The following is a 16,195-nucleotide window of genomic DNA, read 5'->3' on the forward strand; positions in this document are numbered from 1 at the left end:
TATAATTTTATCGAATTTTCAATTAGGTTCTTATGTTTTTTTTTTCTTTTTAATTAGGTCCCTAAGGGTATACAAGTAATTTTACTATTTACTAACATTTTTTTGACGTTTAACGTTAACAAGGACTAAATTAAAAAAAAAAATAATGTATAAGGACCCAATTAAAAGGAAAAAAAGTATAGGGACTTAATTGAAAATTTGGTAAAATTATAAAGATCTATAAAGTAATTAAACCTACAAATATATATTGAAAATAAATTAAATCACACATGTATTTATACATAAATACATTGATGACTGATTTTAGTGTACAAATAACATTTTTGTAATTTTTAATTCATATCACAAATTAATTAAGTTAAGTTGATCTAGTTGTTAATTCATTAATTTATATTAAAAATTTAAATTTCGTCTTGTACATGACAATAAATTTGTCATGACGATGAATTATTTCTTGCTTTACTAGAATAAAGGATATGATAAAAAAAAATAAAAACAAATTCTATATACCCAAAACAACACAAAAGTATATGAAACTGCTCTACCTAATGATTTTTAATCATTCACGTGTTGCATGAAAACTACGCTAAATTATGTGGTTTTTGTTATTTTCGTAATTTATATAGAATTATGAAAAAGTGTATACAAGTCATTATTTTTTTATAAAAGTTATATATAAATAATTTTAATTGTCATTTATTTTATTTAAATAATTTGTCCTAAATTAATGTGTTAACATGTTTATTTTACTTAATCCTTCTATAGTCCTATGTTGCCATAATTTTAAGGTGTGGTTAATTTTGTATTTATATCTTAATATCCATCTTTTTACCATCGTAATAAATTTGATTAAATTACAGTGTAAAATGCTTTTGATAAAAACAATAATAAAAGTTTTAAACTAATATTACTATATAAACTTTTTCTAGAAAAAGTAGAGCCTAAATGTTTGTATATATTATATGGTGACGTAACTAGGTATTGTATGTAATGTTAGAGAGAAAAAAAATTAAAATTTATTTTATTTAATAATTATTATTTATCATAATAATTAATAAATATTAAATAAAATAAATTTTGATTGTTTTAGTTAATTTTTTTAGTTATCACTTACCAAATATTTTCGATTCTCGTATTACTTAATTTTGGTATATGCAATTAAATAAAGTTATATTAAAAAAAATAAAGTACAATGCTACTTGTAAATTGGAATTGGGATTTGAATTTTAGATATTTTATTGTGTTCTTTTTTTTTTTTTCAGTACATTCATTCATCTCTTAATTTCTTAAAATTAATTGTTCTTGACAGGTTATACGAAAAAAAGGGAGAAATGCAAAAATTAAAATCGATTTTTAAAAAACTCATCGTCGTTGTAAAAATATTTTTTTAAATAGTTCTTTTTTTTTCTATTATAGCTTTTTAATAGACTTTTTATGTTATTATTTTTAGCTAATAGTTTATGCTAACCATAAATGAAACACAATTGTATTTTTTTAAATAAATGTTATTTGTTTCCTACTCTATATGTTATTCTTTTTTTCTATTTTTTTCAAACAAGCAATAATGTTTTCAGGGTAAAACACCTAAATAAAATTGTCTTTAATATTATATGTCTAACCTAAATTGAATTCAGTTACTTATATATATATTGTAAACCAAAACGATTTAGGATAATTTAATTATGAATTAGGTGGATTTGTGCATTGCTTAGCTTCTTTTGCTTGGTAAATCGTTTTTGCATACAACGATTTATATAAGCAATTTATTACATAATACCCCTCTTGTTTATTTGGTGTTTGTCTATTAATAATATAATAATAATATTAGTAATGTTTATATGTCTTTTACCCGTGCTTTTATTATTAGTATTATTATTCATTATTTTATCGAGATATTTTTGCACTGTTATGTTAATATTTACACTTAATCGCTTAGTACCATTATTGGAATAAAAAATTTTATTTGAAACTTTCTTAACTTTTTGAAACTGAGGTATCAGTGAAACCATGTCTTCTCATAAAAGTTTAAAGGAATTAAATAAGACTTACGAAATTTTCACAAGTTTATATATTCTCGTTTTAATGCGAATAGCTATTAATATAACACATATAATGGACTTAGCTATATAACAAAGAATAGTATCATTATTAAAAAAAAAAAAATATGAATACAACTTTGTTTTTTTTTTCTAAAAGATATTATTTATTTATTATAATTTATTATTTTCTTTATCTTATCTTCTTTTTCTGTTACACTTACAAGTCTATAAAATTTGAACTTAAAGAACTTATACAAATAGTCACAAAAAAAGAACTTATACAAATGCTACTTATGATGCATGGACACTAACACAAATACGGGACACGACATGACACGGAACACGCCGACAGACAAATTTTAAAATCTTACATGACATGAAAATACGCATACATATAAAATATAAAGTATTTTTTAGATAAATCATAATAATATTTTGATATTTATTGATATTAAAATATAAATTAATTTTGTAAATTATTTTTAATATCTTATTTTAATTATATCGAATATTTAAAATATTTTTTGTTTTAATAAATAATAATAATATATACTATATCTAAATTTATTTTAAGAATATGTTAAGAATAAGATTGAACACACTGAGACGTGATGGTATTTAGGTGTGTCCAAACGTGTCCGAATAAAATTTTTTATTTTTTATTAAGACACGGTTGGACACAACAGACACACGTGTTGGACGAGTATCGGTGACAATGAATATCGTATCCAAAATGTGTCTGACACATGAATACGACAATTCAGCGAACTGTCTGTACTTCATAAAATGCTACCATAAAAGTTTAAAGTTTTATTAGCAGTAAATATTTTAATAAATAAAAATATTAAAGTTTTTTCATCCACTAAGCAAAAATCGATTATATATCATGTATAATTTAATTCAACAATCATAATTTAATAATGTATAATTTGGAAAAAGAAAGTAGTTCAAGTAATTGACAGTAACTTTTTTATTTACGAATATTTAAGTCCCTGAATATTTAAAAATATATTTAAGTTTCTGACTTTTTTAAAATTTGGACACATCAATTTTTAGGTTTAATTTGTCTCATTTTAAAAATTCTCCCACGTGAACCTCCGTATCGGTCAGGTCGACATAATGAGAGTCACGTTTGATTGTTCTGTTGAGTCTGACAAACTCAAATGAATAATAAGAATCAATGTGTCTAGATTTTAAGAAAGTCAGAAATTTAAATTTAAGATCCAGGATTTAAAAAAATATATATATTATTATGAGTTAGTTTTAATTTATTTATTTATTAAAAATTTTATTTTTAAAAATTATTTTATTAAAAGTAATTAAATTAAATTTTGATAATTAAATTAAAAATTTTACTTAATCTCATAATCATTAAGTAATTTTCTATATTTAAATTATACAACTTAACAGTTATAAAAGGATAAAAATTTTATATGATTTAATTTAAATAATTGAGATTTTAGAATTTAATACTTTAATTTTATAAACAAAAAAATAAATTATATTATCTCTAATTTTAAATTAAAATACTTATTAAAAATTAATTAACAAATTTATAATTAAATAATATTTTAAAATAATTTTGAGGGACTAAATTAGATTTTTAATTAATACTCTATACCTCTAATTTTATTAAAATTATCTAAATCACTTTATTCTAACCTTAATTTATCACCGCCACACCTCAGCCCTTATGCCTCAGCCTTCAGCAAAACCAAAAGAAAAGAAAAGGAAAAAGGAAAAAAAATGGAGAGGGGAAAAAAGGAGAAAAAGGGGGAAACGGAAATAGAGAAGAGGGAGAACGAAGGGGAGAAGAGAGCCGAGGATGGAGAGGGAGGAGAAGAGGTCGCCGCTGTCCAGCTCGCACCACCATCGTCACACACTACTACTGCCTCGTCGCCACCGCCGCACCTTGTTGTCGTAATCAGAGCCACCACCGCCGTCTGTTGAAAGCATTCGCGTCGCCGCCAGAACCCTTGCCGTCGTCGTTGCCATTGGACGAAGGAGAGAGGAAAAGATGCGATGTACATAGCAGCCCACTGTCGTGCTTCATCTCCGTCGCTGCCATGGATGCCGGTGAGTTGCACGGTGTCATCGGGGTTTGATGAGGAAGATTCGTAGATTGGATTTTCCAAAATCAAGGTTTGGAATTTGGTGAAGATTGGTTCATTGGTTGGATTCTTGGAGTTGCTGTTCTGCCACCGCCGTTGCTGTAACCGTGCCTCGATTGCCGGAAAATGGCGTCGTTGTCGGCGGAGAACCACCGTTGAAGCCGCTACTGCTCTGGTGAGCCTTACCCTTATTTCTGATCTCGTTTTGTACGCTTAAGTTGTTTCGTTGCTGTTGTGAGAGAGTGTTTATGTTGAATGAAGTTGTTATTGTGAGTTATTCAGCTGCCGCCCCCACTAGAGGTAGCTATTGGAGCTGCCGCCGGAACCCTTGTCTTCTTGGTTGGTCGTTTAGATGGTATGCAGCAGTTGTGTAAGGTCTTTGGTTGTTCAAGCTGGAACCTTTGCCAAATGAGTGAGAATAAACAACACTAGGAGGAGTTTGCAAGCTGTCCCTAGTATTTCTTATTCGCCTACTCGTCAATTCAAGACATTCCCAGTGATGATGGTGGGTACGGGTTCCGTGTCAAGAAGTGCTGGTTCCCCTGTAGATATGATGCGAGAGAAAGATGATGATGGCCGGTTTGCAAGTGGAGGGTGGAATAGTGAGGATGGAAGGCTTAGCTGTGGGTATTAAGATGGAGGACTTTTATGATATTAAAACATTGAAAATTGGTGGTAATTCAATATGCTTACTTGGAACATTTGATGGTCATGGTGGTTCTCGTGCTGCAGAGTATTTGAAAAAAAAGCATCTCTTTGATAATCTCATGAAGCATCCATTTTTTTACTGATGCCAAATTGGCTATAAGTGAAACGTACCAAGGTACTAATTCTCAATTTCTGTATTCTGAAGAAGACATTTACTGGGATGATAGCTCTACTGCTTCAACTGCTGTTTTGATTGATAACCATCTCTATGTTGCTAATGTTGAAGATTATAGGACTATAATATCAAAGGCTGGTAAGGCAATTGCTCTCTGTGAGGATCATAAGCCAAACAGAAGTGATGAACAAAAGAGGAATTGATGCGTTTAAACTAAATTGAGGTAGGGGCGTTTTCATTAAACTCATTTTTATTCTTAAGAGTTGTTATAAATTGATATTTAAGCAAATAATTATTTTTAGTGATTATGGAGTCTTATGAATTGAACTGAATTGTCTTGAATGAATGTGATTGCTTACTTGACTGTGGTTATTTCTGAATATTGAGTTGGTATTGAGATAGCTAGTGAAAGATTAATTTGAAATTCCGATTTGAATGTTTATCAAGTATAATTTGAGAAATTGGAAAAAATGATTTGATGTTAGAATTAGTTTGGGTTTGGAAAATGACTTGAGATTTGTGAATGACTTGGATTTGAACCGTTGGAAAGGGTTTGAGTAAATGTTAGGTTGGCTTTGTTGGAAATTAATTGAGATCTGAAAAGGATTATAATATTGAAAATGAGTTTGATTTGTTGAAAAATGAGTTTAAATTGAAAATGGACTAAGATATTGAAATTGGTCTGATTTTGAAATTGAATTGAAAGGAGTTTGAGAAATGGTTTTGTTGGGACCCGAAAAGGGTGGCAGAATCTGATTTTTAGAGGAAATGCTGTCGAAATTTTATAAAATTAGAAGTTTCATTTAAAGTAGTTATTTTAAAAAGATTTAATTTTAAGCATTATATGGTTTAAGATTACTTTATTTATCAAAGAAAGAATTATGTTTTGTATTGGGATTGTTAATGAACGGAATGAAAAGAAGGATGATGATGATTTTCTTTGAAATATGGTTTTTGAATGAATTTGAAAATGAGATATGGCTTATGAATTTGGATTATCTGAGATACGAGGTTCCCTAGATAAAGTGCTGTGGCTTGCCCCCACGTGTACCAGGTTGAAAATTCGATACTCTGTTGACCCTACGACGTAAGTGTGACCGGGCACTATATAAATTCCCGGGTATGTTACCCCCATTGAGCAATATTGATTATTTGAGAAAAGCTATGCATAGACTCTTGGGATGCACGTCGGGGGACAGTCTAAGGACAATTCAGACTTGTCGGGTTGGCTGGATAACCGACAGATGAGCCTCATCAGCCATAGGACAGGCATGCATCATATGCATTTGTATGCTTTGCTTGAGTTTGAACTTGTTTTGGTTTGTCTAATTGCTAAACTGTTTGTAACTGCTACTTGAACTATTTGCTGTAACTGTTGCCTACTTGTGCTTTCCTTGTCTGCCTTGCCTGTGTTTGTCCTGGTGTGCTACATTTGAGATTGAACTTTGATGCTGAATTAATGATTGTGTTGTTTGATTGCGTGGTTAGTCTCTGATTGAGATTTTCTTATAAGAAAGGAAAGGTCTCAGATTTCTGAAAGATTAAACATTGTTTCTTTGAAAAGGTTTTGAACGATTATCTATTGGTTTTTAAAAGATTCATAAGGCAATGATAATCACTAAGCTTGAAAATGGTTTTCCTATTAAACATCTTCTTATGACAACTTTGAAACTCCGTGGTGAGACCGTGTGGTTAGGTTTTCACCCCTACAGCTTTATCTTTTCAGGAACTGGATGAAGAAGTTTTAAGAAGAGTTATACTGCGTTTGGTTTATTAAGTTATTGTATTAATTAGATTATTTTCTTCCCTCGTCTTTGTTATTACAAGTTTATAAGAGGGATAGGAATTATATGTTTTATATGTATATTATATTATGAGTTATTATGTAAGGAGTCTTGTATATGAACCTATGCCTGTTTGTATTTTTCTTAAGATAAAGTGTTTATTTCTGGTTTTAAAAAAAAATCAGCGATACAGTTTCGAGGCACAGGCTCCTATTTTACTATTTAGTATGTAAAGTAGTTGTAATACTTCTTGCTATCAGAGTGACGCAGCCGGAAGCGTGATTTCAGATAGTGAGGGTGTTACATTAAATATTTTTCAAATCATCTAAGACTTAAATATCTGCGGAGTAAAATATCAAAAATCTCTTTATCCTTTTCTCTACAAAAATAAAACAAAAATTATACTTGCTCTAGTAAAATTTTTTAACTGTATTACTTCTTAATTTAAAGTTTTTATATGGTTATCCAAAATAATTTAAAGAGTTTTTTTTTTCAATTTTTGCAAACTTTCCTGTAATAAGCAAAATAAATACTTTTGAATAGAATAAATATTCAATTTTTTTTCAATTTCACTTTCAAATTTTATCTTTATTTTCATTTTTTAATTAAAAAACATACACAAATATCCATTTTAAAATCAAATTTTCAGTTAGACGAAAATAAAAGAAGATTTGTCAGTTTACTTTACAGAGCAGTAACTTGTATATCTTATTTCTGAATGAAGTAAAAATAATTTAATAATAAATCAGTTTTAGGATAAAATTAAGGATAAAACACCTCCATAAACCATAGCGTGAATCCCCAAATCAAAATTCGTTACATGCATATTTCAAACATATTTTTATATAAATCGCATTGATGCAACTCGATTTAGGCATACAAGTAGTAAATTGAATTGATGAAATTCGAATTATTAGCAATAAAAGTAAATCGAATCGGCATGATTCGATTTAGCATGAATGTAAAGTAAATCGACCCTACTAAATTCGATTTAGCATCCATACACCTGGGTACATGTAATTTAATTTGAAGAGGTTAAATTTGGTTTACTGTATCTTATACCAACAATTATATCTATATGGAATCAATGCTAAATCCAATTCAATTAGTTCGATAATGCGAGTCTATGAAAAAAATTGCATTTTACAGAGTTTAAAATTTTTTATGATGTATAGGTTAGTAACAAATACATTACAAATTTTTATAGTACTCGTCATAACGATATTTAATTTCAAAATTATTATTTTTGGTGACTATTTCAAAATTGTTATTAAAAATTTTAGTTGTACTATGTTACATAAATTAACTTACAAGTTGTTATTAAACATTTTTTCTAGTGAACTGATTTATATAAATTGACTTACAAATTTTTATATTACTCATAAAATCTTCTAAAAATTTTCCATATTTTATAAATTATTTACAATAAGAGAATATAGATAATATATATATAATAGTAATAATTATAATAATAAGATTTAAATCTACTTTATTATATTAGGTTAGATAAAAATTAAACTATTTAAATAAATAATTTGTTATTTAGAAGTCAAGCATTAGAATAATTTTTTGGAAAGTGTTTAATATCATAAATTCGTAATTATGTAATTATGTGAAGGATTTATGTTTTAAACTATATTTTTAAATTAATTAGCTTTCAATATTGTTAGATTGTCTATTTTTAAATCGTTCATTCATTTTATATGGTTATAATTTTTAAAATTTTTTTATTCTAATTATTCATTTATAATGAGTACAACTAAAAGTTTAATAACAATTTAAATTAAATATTTTTATAAAGTTTTAGATTTTTATTATAAGCCCCTTTTTTGTAAATAATTTTATAAAATTTAAAAGTTGCTTAAAAGATGTTATGATGAGTACTATACAAATTTGTAATGTATTCGGTACTAATCTATACATACTAAAAATTTTTAAACTTTAGTAAATTAGATTTCATGGATTCGATTGATGGAATTCGTGTATTTTGCACGTAAATCGAATTTAATGGCTGCGAATTATATGTATCTAGATATATGCATGCTATATTGAATTTGATAGGGTCGATTTATCTTGAAGCAAACTTATATCCATACAAAATCGAATCTTGTCAATTCAATTTACTCTCATCATTAGTAATTCGAATTTCATCCATTTGATTTACTACTTGTATGCCTAAATCGAGTTCCATCGATTTGATTTATATAAAAATATGCTCTGAAACATGCTGCGCGTAAACGAATTTTGATTTGGTGGATTCACGTAAAATCCATCTCCCTTTGGTTTATGGAGATATTTTACCCTAAAATAAAATAATATATCAAAGACTAATTAATAGATAATATTTATACTGTAAAAATAATTTTTATTTTTAATATATTAAACAAACAAGTGTTTAGTTGTTTAATTTTTATATTTTTAACTAGTGATTTTAGAATATGAATTAGTTAGATACATTCTTTTAACTAACCTGTGTTAGTCGAATGATAAGTCCTTAAATGAAGCTCATATTCATGATGAATTACTCTTTGATCGGTCAAACAAAAATACTAAAACACTTAAAAATATATTTTTTTATTATAATTATATAAAATTTGATTTTGTATTAAATTAATTATTATTTTTAAATTTTAATAACTCATCAATTGGTTTATATTTATTATGATCTTCAAGAATTTATAAAATAAAAAATAAAAATAATAATCATTAAAACAAAAAATGTTGTAATTAATAAAAAATTATTTTTTTAATTTATAAATATAATTTTATTTTATTTGTGTAATACATTTAATAGAAAAATATCATGTATAGAAAATAATTTTTTTAGTTTGATTGAGTTTTATCTAATTGTTTCTAGTTAATTAACTGAGTTTTATCTGATTTGATCGTGTCAGTTTTAACCGATTTTGACTAAATTAAATTTGACTAAATTTGACCGAATTAATTGTTTAACCGATTTAAATGATAACCGGCTAACCGGATTTTCAATTCGACAAACTGGATCGGCCTAGGTTGAATAACTATGGCCTAATGACAAGGGAATGACCCATTAGACAAGTAGTTTTAGGCCAGTATTAAAGATTTGGGCCACTAATTAAAAGAGATTTGGATATCCATTAAGTTGTGAATGTGGATGTGGCCTAATAAGGAGGTGTTTAATCCCTTATATAGGTTAGATTCTCTCAATGGAGAGAAAAATTCTTCAACTGGAGAGTAGTTTAAAGCTTCAAGTTCTGTTTTTCAAGGAAAACTTGTTCCTTTATCATCTATATACCCTTTATCATTAATCTTGAAAGATCATACACACATCCTGCCCAACATCTCTATATTCTTAACTTGCTTTGATATGTTCTCAGTACTACATTCACAATATAACAATGTCAGTTTCAAGCCTGAATTTCTTCATCTTATTTTTTCTATTCCTTTTCTTTATCATAGCTTCCACAACTATCCCAAGTCAACGTCTTTATCTTGACCTATAAATATTCTTTTCAAACATCAGAACAATATCTTCAAACCCATCGCAATTTTTTTACTCATTAAGTTTAGTATATACCACCTGTAATTGAAACGCTTCTATACACCATTACTATGTCTATCTAGTACAACATGTCTAACAACAACGACATTGATCCAATAGAGGGAAAGACCATCAGCATTGATCTAAACTAGAGTCCTGGATATAAAACAGATTACTTAAACATTGTTGGAAAAATCATTGCCAAAAAAGAGGTAAAATTCAAAGTGTGCAAAAACACCATCTTAGGAATGTGGAGTAATTCGAAAGGAATAGCTATCACTAAAGTGAAAAGAAACGAGGTGCTCATTAGCTTCAAAGATGGAAAAAAAGGTAAACAAATGCTGGAAAGTGGACTTTAGAATGTTAGAGCAACCTGATCACCTAAAAGTTTGGCTACAAGATGAATCCATTTGGGATGTCAACCATGATCACATGGAATTCTGGATACAACTCCATGGAGTGCCTTTAGAATATTTGAATGTGGAAGCAGCCATAGTAGTGGGAGGCATGATTGAAATTTTATCAAAAGCAAAAGACTCGCTTGAGAAAGGTGCACTTATGAAAATTTTCTTTGATTTTAAGCAGTTATAGACGTAACAAACCTCATCAGACAGGGTTTTGGCTTAAGAGAAGGAATGCTCCAAAAACCTGGGTTATTTTAGGTATAAGAGACTCTAAAAACTGCTTTTGTTTCAAGTGTGGTATTATAGGGCATGACATGAAGAGCTACAACAAACCTATGGAGATGGCTATTTGGGATAAATCTAAGCCAAGATACACTGCTGATCTTGCAACACACAGTTTAGATCTCTAGCTCTAAAGAACCCAAGAGAAAGGAGAAAAGTTGGGAACAAACCCAGAATGAGTTGAACATGACGCATGCAAACACAACAAAATCAAAGGAGAGTGAGAAAGGAGAGAGAACGGAAGAGAGTGAAAATATCCAGCGGATTAAAGTTGTGTTTGATGAGGAGGTGGTTTCTAGAAGGCAACTGCTACAAGATATATAGGGGTAAGGACGGCAAAAAGAAAGATGGAGAGGATGATTTAGTCCCATCAGTAAAAGGGAATGCAGAAAATTCGAATATTAGCATTGTCAATGTAATGGACAGCATTATCAGGGATCTATGAGAAAGAAAAGAAAAGAGGAAAAGAGGAAAAAAGGAATAGAAGAGCTACAAGGGAACAAGAAGGAGAATAATAACCCTAAACATATTGGGCCTACCATCTCAAGGGCCCAACTCAAAAAAAGAACAGGGACAGATAGGAGAGTCTTCACAAAAAGAAAGCAAAATAGAGATAATGGATCCTCTTTCAACAATGGGCTAGAACCAAAGACAAGGAATGAACTAAGAAACAGAGGAGAATTCATGGATCAACAATTTCTCTAAACAAATTCAGCAAGGAGATATCAATAAAGAAGTTTTCAAATACTGCACACTAAGTCTGTGGCATAAAAAGAACACCATGCTATTGAAGACTATGTCTGTTCATGAAGAAAGAAATAATAGGGAGTTAGCACTAAAAGGTTTATGGAGCTTGAGGGACACAGAGGGAAGTTACAAAGGAACAAGCAAAAAAAAAAAAGAAATAGTAGAGTATGATGATGGAAAAGGAGGTTCTTACTATGTTAAATTGGCATCAGAAGAGGACGAAAGTCCAAAGAACAGAGGCAGTAATGAGAAAATCCTAAAGATATGGGAGGATAAATTGAGCAAGCAAGTCAAAGAGGGGTTGAATTTGAAGAGAAAGAGAGCTCAGAAAGAATAGCGGATGCTGACTGAAAACACATGGGATGATATGGAAGAAGTAATGATGAAGAAAGAGAAGAGGACAAAAGAATACAAGATGGAATAGGGAGATGCAACAGAGAGGGACACTACACTCATAACTGAGGAGACATGCATAAACATGCCCCCAACCTAGCCATGAGTATTTTAAGCTGGAACTGTCGTGGTGTGGTGGCTGCTGTGACAGCCGCAGAGCTAAAAAACTTGTGCAAACAGGTGAAGCTGACTGGTCTCTACCTTATGGAGACCAGAGCCAAAGTGGATAAAATTAAAGCTATAGCTAGAAAGTTATATTATGAAAAAAATTTTTGTGTAGAACTCCGGAGATTGTCCGGCAATTTATATTTAATGTGAAAAAATAGAATGAATATTGTTGTTTACTCTAGGTGTCATAATTTCATAATTATAAATATTGCTGACTCGAATGGCAATACATGGAATTGCTGCTTTACTTACGGAAATCCTTTTTTCAAAAAGAGAAGAAAGTTGTCGAAAGTATTGACCAAAAATTTAGAATTCACAAATGAGCCAGGATGTTTGATTGATGACTTCAAAGAAATCCTATGCCAAGAAGAAAAGGAAGGGAAGCAGTTGAAACCAAGGATTTAGATAGAGGAATTTAGAGAAATCGTTTGCACAAACGCTCTACTGGATATGGACTTGAAAGGTAGCAAATTCACTTGGTTCAGTAATCCTAGGGAATGATTTGTCACCAAAGGAAAATTGGACTGAGCTCTCATTAATTGGAAATGGAGGTCTATGTTTAAAAATGCTAATCTTATATCTCTCTTAGCCATATCATCAGATCACTGCCCATTAGTTCTCAACGCCAAACCGATTGAGAAAAATCAAAAGCTTTTTGGATATGAGAACTATTGGAACGATAGGAGAGAATGCAGCGAAGTCATAAGAAGAGGATGGAATAAGTACAACAGCAAAGAGGAGTCGACATATTTAATGAACCAAATCAGTAACTGTAAAGAAGATTAACAGCCTGGAGTAGAGAGACTTTGGAGGGCAGGCAGAGAAATATTGAAGTGGCAAACAAGGTCCAGAAATCGCAGAATTCTTATCAAACACAAGAACAACAACAACTTATAGCTGAAGCAAAAAGAAACATCATAGAATTATGGAAGAGAGAAGAGAAATACTGGGGACAAAGAGCAAGGATAAAATGGTTGAATTGTGGAGACAAGAATACCACTTTTTTCCATGATTCAACTATTCAAAGAAGGGGCAAAATAGGACTGACTGAAAGGCTGCAGAGTTCACAGGGCAGTGGATCCAATGAAAAGAGAAAACGTTGAAGCTCATAGAGGATTATTTTTCGGAGCTATTCAAAACTAATAGAGATAGAGAGATGAAGGAATGTATAAGCAAAGTTCCAAGAAGAGTTACTAATGATGAACAAGAAATTAAAGGAGGATATCAGTGACGATGAGATTAAAAAGGCAACATTTAGTATGGACAAGAACAGGGCTCCAGGTCCAGATGGACTCAATGGACGCTTTTTCCAGAAGCATTAGGATACTATTCAGAAGAAGAGTGCGTTGTGATTAGAAATTTTTTCAAAGAAGGGAAGATCCCAAAACAAATCAATGATACTCAGGTGACTCTTGTCTCTAAAATAAAGTCAGTTGAATCTATAAATCATTTGCCTCCTATAAGTTGCTGTAACTATATTTACAAGATCGTCCATAAATTATAGTGGGATGACTTAAAGGATTCTCGACAAGATTATTTCACCGTACAAAGTTCATTTATGGGAGGAAGAATGATTTAAGACAACATAGTAGTTCAAGAGGCTTTCCACATCTTAAAGAGTGAAGGAAGAAAAAGTTCAAAGGACCTAGCCATCAAATTGGACATAAATAAGGCATATGACTGGATGGAGTGAGATTTCCTAAAAAAAGTTCTTTTATCATTCGGATTTGAAGAGGATTGAACAAAGCTAATCATGGAATGGATGAGAAGAGTGAGATACAAGTTCAAAATCAATGGAGTCCTATCCAAGGAGGTGGTACCACAGAGAGGCTTAAGACAGGGATACCTTCTTTTCCCTTATCCTTTTACTATAAGTTTTATTGAAGGACTTCAAAAACCTGAAAAATATTTTTCACACGGAATTTCTAAAAAATGTTACCATGAAAATGATTCTCCACATCTATATCATACTTTTAACCCACAATTAAATTCTATAGTAGATATGCTTGAAGAAATATTAACATCCATAAAATTTCAAAGAAATAAGGAAAAAGAAAATCCCAAGGAAGAAAAAATTTAAAACATATCAACATAACAGATTTAAAAGTAAAACCACCACTAAAATATGAATATTAAAGAAAAATTAGAAGAAGTTACAATGCTTTTTAAACAATTAAAAATGGCTCAAGAAAATAAATTATGGAACAGGAATTTCAAATAGAAGAAGAATTAGTAAATTCTGAAAATATAGAAAATGAAGAACATATCTTAGATTATTCAAGTGACGAAGAACCAGCAATTCCAATACAAGTTAAAATGAAGCTGGAACATCTAAGGATAATCAATCTCAATTTAAATGGGAAACAGGTTTTGATAATTGCTTTTAAAAAAAAGTTTATAAATAAAGATTCAAAATATACAAAAATACCATCCAAAATACGTCCCTAAAATCCAGGAAATAGAAGAAGAAAGAATGCTTGACTTAGACTGTAAAAGAATGAAAAGAAATTTTTGAAAATTGGTTGAATTCCTTTTTATTAGAAGCTTTTACTAATCCAAAGCTTAGTGAATTGTCTGGAAGAGATATTTGGAATTACAGGGTTTCATACTAAAGGAACTAAGAGATTATGACATCAATAGAAAACTAAATAATAGAAGATTTAGCAACAAAAGCAACAACTTATGATAAGATATTATATAATGAGATTCTATATAAAGAATTTTTTGGAAAAAATATTATAGATCAAAACAAGAAGTCTATAATAAAGAATATCAAGAAGCAAAAACCATTTAGCTAATATTCAGATATATGATCTATGTAATGTGGAATCTATATATGCGAATATAGATACATTATTACAAATTAAAAGAAGAAGAAAAATCATATCTTAGTATGTATATAACAAACTTCCATATCCTGCTAATGAATTTATAATGGGAAGATTTATAAGAGAAAATAAATAGGGACAATTGAAAATAATTTGGTGGAGCACCTCTGCAATAAGAGAGGAAATAAAAGAACGTGTATGCAAGAAGCCACTCAAAAAAGATTTGCGAATATAATTAGAATTTGTTGTCAAGATAATGAGAGTACCCCAAAAATATGGTCTTAATAAAAATTTTCAAAGAAAAAGAAATATCAATTTTAGAAAAAGAAAATATCCAAACTGGAGAAAAAAGAGGTATTTTAGAAAAAGAAATAACGATAAAAACAAAAGACAAAAATGACTATTGCCCGAATAAAAAAGAAAATTGTAGTGTTGGTATTGCCAAGAAGAAGGACACTATGCAAATGAATCCCAAAAAAGAAGGATAAAAAAAAATCTTATTAAACAAATAAAAATTGCTAAGTCTTGTTTCATGGAACCATTAGAGGAATCTAATGATAACTTAGACTATATTTTTGAATATGTCTCGGAAACAGACTCAGAGACTGAGTAATAATGCAACATTTATTACTATAAAAAACGAAAAGTTTATAAATGCTTTCATAGATTCTGGAGCAACACAATGCTTTGCTAGTTCAAATAAAACTTGATTGGAAAAAATTAAGAAACCATTAAGAGTTAGAATAGCTGACAAATCAATACATAAAATTGACCAAAAAGCAGAGATGGTTGAAATTTTTATTCAAAATTATAGGTTCATTGTTCCATCAATATATATGTTAGATTCTGGAATGGATTTTATCATAGGAAATAACTTTTTTAAAGCTATATCATACATTCATTCAAGAATTAACATATAGTTTTAAAAGCTCACACGATTCTTCAATAAATCAAAAATCAAAACGTATAAAAATACCAAACTACATAGACAAGATTCTAAAATTTAAAATATTTTCTATTTTAGAGACATGTTATTTAAATTATACTTTCAGATAAATATTCCGAAAAATAATCTTGAAATAAAGATAGAAGAACT

The 16,195-nt window shown here is 29.4% G+C and overlaps 1 long non-coding RNA gene across 1 annotated transcript; it reads left to right on the forward strand.

Annotated features, from left to right (window-relative positions):
- The first annotated feature begins 3,783 nt into the window (after positions 1-3,783).
- Positions 3,784-7,025, forward strand: LOC130947878 (uncharacterized). Its single transcript, XR_009072841.1, has 4 exons — positions 3,784-4,325; positions 4,433-4,973; positions 5,085-5,196; positions 6,700-7,025. It is a non-coding gene; the product is annotated as an uncharacterized LOC130947878 (long non-coding RNA).
- The last annotated feature ends 9,170 nt before the right edge of the window (positions 7,026-16,195 follow it).

The sequence above is a fragment of the Arachis stenosperma genome, chromosome 9 (assembly GCF_014773155.1).
Source record: "Arachis stenosperma cultivar V10309 chromosome 9, arast.V10309.gnm1.PFL2, whole genome shotgun sequence".
NCBI classification, from domain to species: domain Eukaryota; kingdom Viridiplantae; phylum Streptophyta; class Magnoliopsida; order Fabales; family Fabaceae; genus Arachis; species Arachis stenosperma.